Consider the following 13629-nt stretch of genomic DNA (forward strand, 5'->3'; position numbering starts at 1 on the left):
TGGAGGGACTTGGACAGAGGACATTTTGCGTCAGGAACCTTCTTCAGAGTGATTGATCAGTGGAGAGGTACAGGGTAGAAAGAAGTGAGGGAGGAGTGGGACAAGAGTTAGCAAGTGATAAATAGACCCAAGTAGGATGGGTTGATTGTCAGATGGGTCAGGTAAGGGAGAGAAGGGTGGAGATAGTAACCAAGAATGGGCGTGAGTAGAGACGGCTAAAGGGTGGAAACTGATGAGAAAAAGCGGGGAGTGAAATGTAGGGCCTGAGGGAGGAATACTGGGTTGAAGGAGGGAGGGGGAGGGGAGGAGGGAGGGGGGGGGGGGAGAAACATGGTGGACATGGAGTAGGGAAGAGAGGTGATGAGCGGGTGGAGATGGTGGAAAAATCTGGGTTGGGGTAGTGGAAAGATAGGTGTTGGAGAAGCTGGGTCGATAAGGAGAAAGTCAGAGGGGGAGAGGTTTACCTGAAATTGGCCAATTCAATGTTCGGGGCATTGGGTTATCATATCATATATATACAGCCGGAAACAGGCCTTTTTGGCCCTCCAAGTCCGTGCCGCCCAGTGATCCCCACACATTAACACTATCCTACACCCACTAGGGACAATTTTTTTTACATTTACCCAGCCAATTAACCTACATACCTGTACGTCTTTGGAGTGTGGGAGGAAACCGAAGATCTCGGAGAAAACCCACGCAGGTCACGGGGAGAACGTACAAACTCCTTACAGTGCAGCACCCGTAGTCAGGATCGAACCTGAGTCTCCGGCGCTGCATTCGCTGTAAAGCAGCAACTCTACCGCTGCGCTACCGTGCCGCCCATTATAGACTAGTGAAATATGGCAGTGGAGAAGGCCAAGGACAGACAAGTCAATATAACCTCCTCCACCTGCTGTCTGTAGTGACACCTGAAAAATGGCCAGCTGATGGAGTGGAGTGCTAAGGAGAGGATAGGTGGGAATTTAGATAACATTGCATTACTGACTGTTGGGAATCATGTTTCAATATTAATTTACATATATTAGAGCTAAAAGGTCAACCAAACAATATGACAACTAATCTATATGTACTGTGCTGATCAGACAGTAAGAAGTCACATAAGAAGTCAAGATTTTATTTGTAATGCACTAATAGAGGACAGCAATAGCATTTTTTTAAATTATGCTCCAAGGATTAAAAGGATGACTCTCAAGATCTACAATAGCATGCAATGCATGTTTAATAATGGTGATAACAAGATGAATGTACGTTATTCCTTATTTACACTGAAATTGAAAGTCATATCAATAAAATTGAGATTTTCCTTCAAGCTCTCAACAAGTTGATTTAATACTGTTTGTAGAAGAGAATTTCCTTAAGAACACTGAGGGATCAATGGACAAATCCCTGAAGATGTGCAGGTTTATAGGCCAATTGGCCACTGTTAACTGCCCTGCGTACGTAGGGAGCGTGCGTGAAAGTGGGGTAACATGAAACTTTTGCAAATGGGTAATCGATGGCTGGCATGAACTCGGTGAGCCAAAGGGCCCGTTTACCTGCTGTACCTTGCAATCTTTCAAAAATATGTGGAAGATAGAGAAAGTCATGTTCAAATTCTGCAATGCTCTGGTTAAACTCACATCTTGGTGATTCTGTTAGGCACAAGGAAGCCAAAGGCAATTCAGGAAGGAGCTACGAGGCCTATCCCAGGACTGAGTGGGGATGGGAAACGGAAGGAACTTGAGATGTTCAGCTGGAATGGAAACATCTGATGAATTAAGTTTAGTTTAGTTTTAGTTTTAGTTTAGAGATACAACGCGGAAACAGCCCCTTTGGCCACCGAGTCCGCACCGACCAATGACCACTGCACCTGTATTCAGGATCGAACCTGGGTCACTGGTACTGTAAGGCAGTAGCCCTACCACTATGCCACCATGCCACCCTAAATTGCTACTTTGCATGAGAGTAAATAATATAGGAAAGGTCAATCAGAAAGCAAAAACTTTGTAAGATGTTGCAAATCAGAAACTGAAGGTATTTATTCACAAAATGCTGGAGTAACTCAGCAGGTCAGGCAGCATCTCAGGAGAGAAGGAATGGGCGACGTTTCGGGTCGAGACCCTTCTTCAGACTGAAGAAGACCTCCAGACCTCCAGTCTGAAGAAGGGTCTGGACCCGAAACGTTGCCCATTCCTTCTCTCCTGAGATGCTGCCTGACCTGCTGAGTTACTCCAGCATTTTGTGAATAAATACCTTCGATTTGTACCGGCAACTGCAGTTATTTTCTTATAAATCAGAAACTGATGAACTGATGTACAGGCTAGAATGGTGAGAAAATATGCTTTACTCTGGGGGTCAAAGAACTAAAGGATAATCATGGAAGGTTGTGTTGGTGGCTGGAATAAAATCTCATAAACATTTGAATAGGACTTGGATTTTGAGAATCAATGAGATACGTAAATTGGCAAGACAGCAGTGGGGCACATTGGGCATTTTTGGGGATTTGAAGCGGCTCGGAGAGTTTTGGAAAAGTTGGTGTTGGTTATTGAAATGTCTAGTATTACAAATATCTTCAGGGGAATCCTCCGTCAGCAGGATTTTAGTGCAAATGGAGTGATGTGGAATAGAAGTAGAAAAAAAATTATGATACCTCAAGATTCTCCAATGAGCCTAACTTTTCAGTCCATCCTTGTCAGCCTTTGCAGGCAACTCAAGAAAGCTGCATAACTCTTTCAATTACATTTGTACTTTCTACGACTGTTTTAAATGGGCAGACAAAGCAAAAAAATGGCACCTTCTTCAGACAGTTTTGTGAACAGGTCTAGTAAATGTGAATTCCTTAATCTATCAGCGAAGTATTGTTGTAAATGAGCAGAATAAAGACAAAATCAATGAATTTACCTAATTTCAATCAAATATTTATTTTCAATGCAGTTTATACAGAGAGACAAAAATAAAGAGACAGAAAGAGATTAAACTAACGGGGAAAGAGATAAGAGGACATGAACAAGCTTTACAGTTGTGAAACATAAATAATTACAATTGGAAAGAATGTAAATTCCTATTTGTTCAGATTATTTTTCAGTGCCAGAAAGATCATTTGGAAATAATTATTGACCTGTTCAAAATAATGAACTGACTGAAATGGACAGGTTTTTATACAGTATGCATAGAGTGTATACATAAGGTAACTAAACATTTTTGTGATAGGACTTCTAGTGTGGCACCATTGTGACATAGTGTCTGAGGGGGCAAGGCATCTTGATCGGTAACATCTGTTTAGCTTAGTTTAGATTCGCTTATTATTGTTACCTGTGCTGGTGTGCAGTGAAAACCTTTTATTTTGGTGCTGTCCAGTCAAAGAAAATATTACAACCAAGCCCTCCACAATGCACAGTTAAAGGATAAAGGGTACAGCTTTTAGTGCAAGATAAAGTCCGATTAAAGCTAGTTCAAAGGTCTCCAGTGAGGTAGATGGGAGGTCAGGACCACACTCTAGTCGATGGAAGCAACACTCAGTTGCCTGATAATAGCTGGGAAGAAGCTGTCCCTGAATCTGGAGGTTTGTTTATTCAAACTTCTCTACCTCTTGCCTGATGGGAGAGGGGAGAAGAGAGAGTGACCGGTAGCCGATGAGACTGGTCCTTGATTATGCTGGTGGCCTTGCTGTGGCAGCATGAAGTGTAGATGGAGTCAATCATAAACATAATCATAATCATAATCATAATCATAATCATACTTTATTAGCCAAGTATGTTTTGCAACATACGAGGAATTTTATTTGCCATACAGTCACACCAATAGAAGCAACAAAACACAAAATACATTTTAACATAAACATCCACCACAGTGACTACTCCACATTCCTCACTGTGATGGAAGGTGCGGAAAAAAAGTTCAATCTCTTCCCTTCTTTGTCCTCCCGCGGTCGGGGGCCTCGAGCCTTCCGTTGATGGGGCGATGTTGGCTCCCCTAGCTGGCGGTCGGACCCTCCACATCGGGGCCATCAAGCTCCCGCATCGGGGGGGGGGGGGATCTCGGCTCCCCCGCGCTTGGCGATCGGACCCTGGGTCGGGGTCGGTCGAACCTCTTATGACTTGGGGCTTTCCGACATCAGTCTCTACCCGAGACGGTGAGCTACTCAATATTGGAATCTGCAGGCCGCAGTTGGAGCGTCAATGGGAGGAAGATGGTCTGGGCTACATCCACATCTTTATGCAATTTCTTACGGTCGTACGGTCTTGGATGACGCTGTTCTCAACTATCGGGACGCTGTGATGTATCCCAATAAAATGCTTTCTAAGGCACATTTGTAGAGAGTGGTGAGGGTTGTTGGGGACATGCTGAACTTCCTAAGCCTTCTAAGGAAGTAGAGGCATTGGTGTGCTTTCTTGCCCAGAGCTTCAATGTTGTTGATCCAGGACAAATTGCTGGTGAGATCGATTGCACCAATTCTGGGTTGCACTTCTGTGGTTACTGGATGTGCTTGTCCCATTTTCATATTAATAAGCAAGTGATTGCTGTTGGCCTCTCGATTATTTTTACTACAAAATGTGACTAACTATCTCAAGAAGGTTTTACACCACCAACTCAATACAAGAGTGCACTTAATTATAAGTACACACTCATCCCTCTCCACCCAAACCACCCCCTTCCCCAGTACTTTCCCCGGCAAACACAAGAGATGTAACACCTGGGCCCATTCCTTGTCCATCACCTACATCCAAGGACCTCAGCAGCCCTTCCAGGTGAGGCAGAGATTCACGTGCACCTCTTCAAACTTTGTCTACTGCATTCAGTACCTCTAATGTGCCCTCCTTTACATCACTGAGACCGTGTGGACCAGGCAACCGTTTCGCCGAACTCTTGCGCTCGGTCCACCAAGGCCTGCTCGATCCCAATAGACAATAGACAATAGACAATAGGTGCAGGAGGAGGCCATTTGGCCCTTCGAGCCAGCACCGCCATTCAATGTGATCATGGCTGATCATTCTCAATCAGTACCCCGTTCCTGCCTTCTCCCCATACCCCCTGACTCCGCTATCCTTAAGAGCTCTATCCAGCTCTCTCTTGAATGCATTCAGAGAATTGGCCTCCACTGCCTTCTGAGGCAGAGAATTCCACAGATTCACAACTCTCTGACTGAAAAAGTTTTTCCTCATCTCAGTTCTAAATGGCCTACCCCTTATTCTTAAACTGTGGCCCCTTGTTCTGGACTCCCCCAACATTGGGAACATGTTTCCTGCCTCTAACGTGTCCAACCCCTTAATAATCTTATACGTTTCGATAAGATCTCCTCTCATCCTTCTAAATTCCAGTGTATACAAGCCTAGTCGCTTAGTCCCAGTCCTAGTCCCAGTTTCTCACCATTTTAACTTCCCTTACAATTTTTACACCGACATTTCTGCCCTTGGCCTCCTCTATTACCTGAGTGAGGCCACATGCAAACTGGATGAACAGCATCTCATGTTCTTCTATAACTCAATTCTCTATTTTAAGTAACACCCTACCCTATGCCCTCTCTCTATTTCTCGTGCTTATCCACCCCCCATCCAAGTGCCAACCTATCTCCCCCACTATCTTGCCCGAGTCACCCCGCTCCTTTCCCGTCCTTTGGAGACTCATCTCCCATCCCCGAGTAACCTAATTTCTCTTTTATCTCCTCTCTTTCCCATCCCCCTCACCCCTTCTAGCTGTATCCCTCCCTCTGTCTTTACATTGGTCCTCCTCATCTGACTGGCTTTTGTCTCCTTTTTACCTCTAGGCCTTGCCCCTTACTCCACCCGTCTGTTGATCAGCTCTCCACCTTACCTGGATCCAACTATCACTTGCCAGGCTTTGACCCTCCCCACCACCCCCACTTCACTTTTCCAGCTTTCTCCTCACTAATGCAATCTGTCTGAAGAACCAAAGCATCACCTGTGCATTCCCTTCACAGATGCTGCCTGACCCACTGAGTTCCTCCAGCACCGTGTGTCTTGCTCAATTATGAGTGAATAGTTTACATTAAAACAATTATTTGATACCAAAGACCTTGAAGAATATTAAACTATCACGGAAACTTTTTACTGCACTGTGACACCAACAACTTCTCCATCATTTTATATGAATAAATAATGACACCTAGCAGACATTTTTATCATTGATCATGAAATTATTGTATTCCATGTAACCCTTGTCTTTTGGTTGGGCATTTACCCGCTGATTATCACCATTCAAGATTTCTTCATTTTACACAGAGTGAATAGTTCCAAATATCTTATGTAAATTGTTTGCTTTCCTTTTCTGTACTTAGTTGTGAATCTCCTGCAACCTTAGTTACAGATAATCAGAGGAATTGGAATAGCACTTAGCTGTGTTTCTTATCATAATGAGGCAAAACACTGGAAGATCAGGGCCACTTGCACCACAGCGCTACTTATGCTGTAAAACCTGAATAATAGGTACTGACCCCATCGTTCGTTCAAATTTATTTTTGAATGACAATAAAAGCAATTTGATTTGATCTATAAAAATGCATAGGAGCTCGTTACAATTTTGGCAATACTTAGTGACAGAACTGTACAGTACAGAAACAGACCTCTCGGCCCACCACCACCACTGTTGAACGCATTTATACTAATCCCATTTACCTCAGTAGAGGCCGTTTTCACACCTAACCCGTCCACATATCTCTAGTCTCCCTCTACCCTGACTCGACCCGAGTCTCGACTCAAAACGTCACCCATTCCTTCTCTCCAGCGATGCTGCCTGTCCTGCTGAGTTACTCCAGCATTCTGTGTCTACCTCATTCGATCCATCGCCTTCTGATTCAAGTGCTTGATGCTTCTTAGCTTTTCTGATTCCATGATGGAGTTACAGAATCAAGATACAATGATGTCCTTTGTTTATTTATCTTCCCATTTATTTTAAATTAGTTTGTAAACTTACTGAGGTTTTTAACTTTGATTCTCATGGGTTCTGTTTGCAGTGAATACCTCCATGTGTTTCCAACTTCCCTCCAGCCTTTCCTCCATCTTCCCTGCCTACTTTCCTCTATTTCCCACTTGGGAAATGGTGCCTATTTGAACGTCTTTCTAACCGACTTTTGACTACGTACCATCAACGTTGCTCTCACCAACTCAACCTCCTAATGCTTCCCTGTGACACCCATCCGCTGGCTTATGTCCAAACCCAAGCAGCACTATAAATGCATACAACATCTATTCCAGGCCAACATAAGTACTGAAAAATCTTGGTGCCAACCACCACATCAGAAACCCACAAGCCACAAATTGTTTATTTTCCAAGAACTAATCACGAAACATTTGCTCTACTGTCTCTGGATGGAATTGCTCAAATGTTTTTTTTCCAATTCCTTCTCTGCAGCTGTGCACTCCTCCCACACTGTTTTTTTTCCTGCAGTTGAGTACTCCTTTATCAGATGATTGAGACCAATTTGTGAGGGTTATCATTCTGTTTGGTTAACGGAGGAAGCTTCGCTGTTAGGATCTGACTCCCCAAATCCATAAATGTCATTTTGTAAACCATTCTCCCAGAGCTGGCTTTTCTTATGACTGAATGCAAAAGTGGCCATTTTGACAGAATGTTCCTAAACTTACACTTCTACCAACTTTTTTCTCCCTTTGTGTCGCTGAAAATATCCGTGGGCAAGCAAAATTGAAACATCAGGAAGTCATTTTTTGGCCCGTTGCAGGCACCTATCACTCTTGTGTTAAACATCAAAACAACGTATAATGGAACCGTTTGTGCTCTATGTCTCAAGGAATTTAGATAGGAAAAATAATATACAAGAGGTCTCTATTTAATGTAATACATTAATCTAGAAACATATATTTATTGTGGAATGTGAGAGGAAGACAGGATTTGTTCTCGCCTTTTCTCATCTCCAGTTTATCTCTACCCCCGATTTATTCACAAAATGCTGGTGTAACTCAGCAGGTCAGGCAGCATCTCCCGAGATGCTGCCTGACCTGCTGAGTTACTCCAGCATTTTGTGAATAAATCGATTTGTACCAGCATCTGCAATTATTTTCTTATATTATCTCTACCCCCTCTCCCCACACCCTGCTTTCAGTCTGAAGAAGGTTTCCAGCCCGAACCATCGCCTATTCTTTTTCTCCAGAGATGCTGCCTGGCCTGCTGAGTTACTCCAGCATTTTATGTCTATCTCTTTCTTCTCCTTGTGTTGGGTTGTGAAAGAAATTGGATGAATTGCATTCGCTGTGGACAGCTATTTTGAAACGAATCAGCATAACTCAGCCCTTCAATCTAAAACGACTGGTACACTTGCGTGTGCTGCAAGCCAAGGGCTTACCAACACAGTCAGGAGGTCAAATCCAGCACTTTTCCCCATTGCTGGATCCTGCACTGAATTCAAGAATGGAACTAAATCTTGCTGGTGTTTCAATACAGCGTAATGGTTACAGATTTAGGAGGTAAAAAGGGAAGAATGTTAATCTTGTGTTATCATTTTGGATTGGTTTGATTAGAAACTTAGAAACATAGAAAATAGGTGCAGGAGGAGGCCATTTGGCCCTTCGAGCCAACACCGCCATTCATTGTGATCATGGCTGATCATCCACAATCAGTAACCCGTGCCTGCCTTCTCCCAATATCCCTTGATTCCGCTAGCCCCTAGAGCTCTATCTAACTCTCTTTTAAATTCATCCAGTGAATTGGTCTCTACTGCCTTCTGTGGCAGAGAATTTCACAAATTCACAACTCTCTGGGTGAAAAGTTTTTTTCTCATCTCAGTTTTAAATGGCCTCCCCTTTGGCTCAACCTACCCACTCCAACCCAAGGAGCCCCATCTGCACTGGTCCCACCTGCCCACTTTCAAAAAATTAAGGTGTTTAGATGAGTAATCTTCAGATGGTGAAGGATTTACACCCAGCAAGGTCTCACATAAATATGGCAGACAGGTACTCAATGTAATAAGGTATTGGGTGAATGGTAATTGTTAGTCAGGACTCTTAATTATTATCCTATAATATGTTATATTTGTCTTAAAGTCCCACTTAATGGACAACTCTGACAATGCTCAAATTCTAGAGAGGATTTTGAATGCAGAAGCTTCTGGAAAGTAAGGGTCCTGCCGTTAACTCATGACTGGCATATCCAATGTGGCTACCTAGAGTACAGGTGGTTCACAACATCCCTCGACATAGATAAAAGAATGAATCCAAAGCAATGTGCACTGTTTGGTCAATGCAATCTGCACTGTTAGGCAGAGCACAGTATGAGAAATATGTATGATTCACAAGAGCTGATAACAAGTGATGTGCATCTGAAATAGACATTTGCTCTTGTGTTGATGCTATATTCATTTGATTTATGGTGGACTGGATCTGGGGTTTATGCAACTAAATACTTGTCCCCAAAGAGAGAAACTAAATTGTAGACTCAGTTTTTCATGATAGAACAAGAAAAGGACATTGGGACAACTCTTTCATTAAGATTTGTTTGGTATTGCCAACGGATAAACCAGAACAGGTTTATTCATTTCCCGAGCATTGGCTGAAACAGAGCCTGATGATCGGCAAAGCATCATCTCGGGGGCAATCATGTTACACTGTGACCAGTGGTGTGCTACAGGGATTGGTGGTGGGTCCACTGCGGTTTGTTATCTATATTGATGATTTGGATGAGAATGTAGTTGTAATGGTTAGTACATTTGCAGGTGACACCAGAGTTGGCACTAGAGTAAAAAAGGCTACCTAAGATGACACCAGAATCTGGATCAAGTGAGCAAGTGGGCCAAGCATTGGCAGATAGAATTTAACTTGGGCAAGTGGAAAATGTTGGATTTTAGGAATTTAAACCAACAAAGGTCTGACACAATACATGACAAAAGTTGAAAGTGCACAGGCTAAAATAATTCATATCTGCAGCACGACACTCATTATAGGGGAATATGTAGAAATATATGGTTCATTTTCAAGTTCAGATGGTCACTTGGAGTATTATGTTCAGCTTTGGCCAGTCTGCAATTGAAAGATATCATTAAACTGGAAAGAATGCAGAGAATAATTACGAGGATATTGCCAGGACTCGAGGGTCTGGGCTATATGGAGAGGTTGGACAGGCAATGACTTTATTCTTTGGAATGCAGGAGATTGGAGGGTGATCTTATAGAAGTGCATAAATTCACAAGGGGCACAGATAAGGTGAATGTGCATAGTATTTTTTCCAAGGTAACACAATCAAGAACTCGAAGGCATGGGTTTAAGGTGCGGGGGAAAGATTTATTAGGGACCTGAGAGAGAATATCTATCTCTTTGGTGATCCTCGAACTATCCTTGATTGGACTTTGCTGGCTTTAAACATTATTCCCTTGTCATGTATCTATACACTGTAAATGAATCAATAGTAATCATGTATCGTCTTTCTGCTGACTGGTTAGCACGCAACAAAAGCTTTTCACTGTACCTCGGTACACGTGACAATAAACATAACCGAAACAGTCTGAAGAATGGTCTTGACCCGAAATGTCACTCATTCCTTTTCTCCAAAGATGCTGCCTGTCCCGTTGAGTTACTCCAGCATTTTGTGTCTATAACTGAAAGTAAGTAGGTGGGTGTATGGAAAAACTGCCAGAGGGATTAGTTGAGGCAGGTATAATGACAACAATTAACATTCATTTGGACAAGTGCATGAATAGGAAAGGTTTAGAAGGATAGGAGTCAAATGCAGACAAATGGAACCAGCTCAGATGAAATGTGTAAGAAGGAACTGCAGATGCTGGTTTAAACCGAATTTAGACACAAGAAGCTGAAGTAACACAGCGGGACACCATGGACACAAAAAGGGTGGTCTGAAGAAGGGTCTCTACTCAAAACGTCACCCCTTACTTCTCTCCAGAGATGATGCCTGTCCCGCTGAGTTACTCCAGCTTTTTGTGTCTCTCTTCAGCTCAGATGGAACATCGTGGTCAGCCAGGATGAGTTGGGCTGAAGGGCCTTTTTCCATGCTGTATGACCCCATGACTCTGAGGTGTAATCATACAGTTATACAGCATGGAATGTTCCTCGATCCCATGATGGGAAGATTGCTCGCTGATCAGGCCCCTGGCTCAATCTGACGCAATTGCAAGGAACCCACGAAAATGCATGAGGAATATGGCTAGAAGAAGAAATATAAATAGAACATTTTATTTAATTTAATTTACTTTAATTGCTGTAATTGTGAATAATTGCCTGTGTTAAGTCCTCAAACATACAAAAAAACAACTATTTTAACAAACCCGGAATAAACTGGCATGTCTGTAAATGTGAAACATAAACATTCAGAAAGAGTAGAAACAAAGAACTCTAAATGCTGGTTCTTACCAAAGTTAGACACAAAGTGCTGGAGTAGGCCTACCCTTCTTCTCCAGAGATGATCATAAGATCATAAGATCATGTGATAGGAGTAGAATTAGACCATTCGACCCATCAAGTCTACTCCGTGATTCATTCATGGCTGATCTATCTCTCCCTCCTAACCCCATTCTCCTGCCTTCTCCCCATAACCTCTGACACCCGTATTAATTAAGAATCTATCTTTACCTGCCTTAAATATATCCACTGACTTGGCTTCCACGGCCTTCTGTGGCAAAGAATTCCACAGATTCACTACCCTCTTGACTAAAGAAATTCCTCCTCATCTCCTTCCTAAAAGAACGTCCTCTAATTTTGAGGCGATGACCTCTAGTCCTAGACTCTCCCACTAGTGGAAACATCCTCTCCACATCCAGATGCTGCCTGACCCACTGAGTTACTCCAGCACTTTGTGTCTATCATTCAGAAATGAATAATTTGGCGACTGGTGGTGGTGATTCATTTGGTGTTAAAGCCATTCTCTGAGTTTTGTGTGAATTGAATGTTGTAGGAAAGATGTTGTCAAGCTGGAGAGGGTACAGAGATTTATGAGGATGTTGCCAGGACTGGAAGGTCTGAGCTATAGGGAGAGGTTGAGTGGGCCGCGACTTTATTCCTTGGAGTGCTGGAGGATGAGGGGTGATCTTATAGATCACGTATAAAATCATGAGAGGAATAGATCGGGGAGATGCACCGAGTCTCTTGCCCAGAATGGATGAATTAAGGATCAGAGGACATTGATTTAAGGTAAAGATTCAATAGGAGTCTGAGGGGTAACTTTGTCATACAAAGGATGGTGGGTGTATGGACCAAGCTGCCAGAGGAGGTCATTGAGGCGGGGACTATCCCAACATTTAAGAAACAGTTAGACAGGTACATGGATAGAACAGGTTTGGAGGGATATGGGCCAAACGGAGGCAGGTGAGACTAGTGAGGCTGGGACATGTTGGCCGATGTGGGCAAGTTGAACCAAAGGGCCTGATTCCACACTGTATGACTCCATGATTCTATAATGAATGACTGCTAAAGGGATCAGGGGGTATGGAGAGAAGGCAGGTACAGGCTACTGAGCTGGATGATCAGCCATGATCATATTGAATGGCGGTGCAGGCTCGAAGGGCCGAATGGCCTACTCCTGCACCTATTTTCTATGTTTCTATGTTTCTATGACTGAAATGTTTACTCTATTTCTCTCTCCACGGATGCTGCTCAACCTGCTGCACTTTCTGTTTTCATTTCATTTCCTGCAACTGCAGTTTTTGTTTTTAATTTTCTCTTGCAATAAAACTGAGTGTACCTTTTTGCTTTCCTCACTGCTTCCTATACCTGCGTACCGTGATCCATGCACGATGGGCACTCAACATCAGCATTGTTCAGTCTCTCACCATTTATAAAAATACCCTGTTCCTCCATTTCTTCTCCAAAACGGGATGACTTCACACTCCATTTTTCACCTGCCACGTTGTTGGCCTGTGTCACTTAAACTGTCGATGGTCCCCTGAAGACTATCTTCACCACTCACTCTGTCACCTGGCTTTGCACCAGCACCAATGCTCAATGTATTGCATGGTCCATTTGGTCCACTCTTCCAGATCATTGGTATTTTAAACAGCACGGATTTCTGTGGCATCTCACTCATTCCAGCTCAGGACTCGAATGTAGGCCATTCATTCATATTCTCTTTTTTTGTCCCTTTCGACTCTTGATTAAGGAATCCTCATTTCATTCAAGTACATTTGCCTTATCCATGTTAACTACTTTATTTGACAACCTATTTTGTGAAGCCTTCCCAAAGGTTAGTCTGTGTCCAAATAAACTGGGAAGCTGGTGGGGCAGGATAGGTTCATCACTGGAATCTTGGCCAGTTATCCCTCAGCAAAAATCACAAAAGTAATGGTAAGTTATTGGTTGTAATGGGCCCTGCTTGGTCTGGCCTGAGGATATCTTTTGACCATTTTTACCTTACCCTATCCATGTACCTATCTAACTGTTTCTTAAATGTTGGGATAGTTCCTGCCTCAACTACCTCCTCTGACAGCTTGTTCCAGACACCCACCATCCTTGATATGAAAAAGTTACCCCTCAGATTCCTATTAAATCTTTTCCCCTTCACCTTAAACCTATGTCTTCTAGTCCTCGATTCACCTACTCTGGGCAAGAGACTTTGTGCATCTACCCGATCTATTCATGATTTTATATACCTCAAGAAGATCTATTGGAAAAGATCAATGACCACATTGGAAAACGTAGTCCATCTATGCGGCTGACTTATATCTTTACCTATTGTTAC

The sequence above is a fragment of the Rhinoraja longicauda genome, chromosome 6, assembly GCF_053455715.1.
Source record: "Rhinoraja longicauda isolate Sanriku21f chromosome 6, sRhiLon1.1, whole genome shotgun sequence".
Classification (NCBI taxonomy): domain Eukaryota; kingdom Metazoa; phylum Chordata; class Chondrichthyes; order Rajiformes; family Arhynchobatidae; genus Rhinoraja; species Rhinoraja longicauda.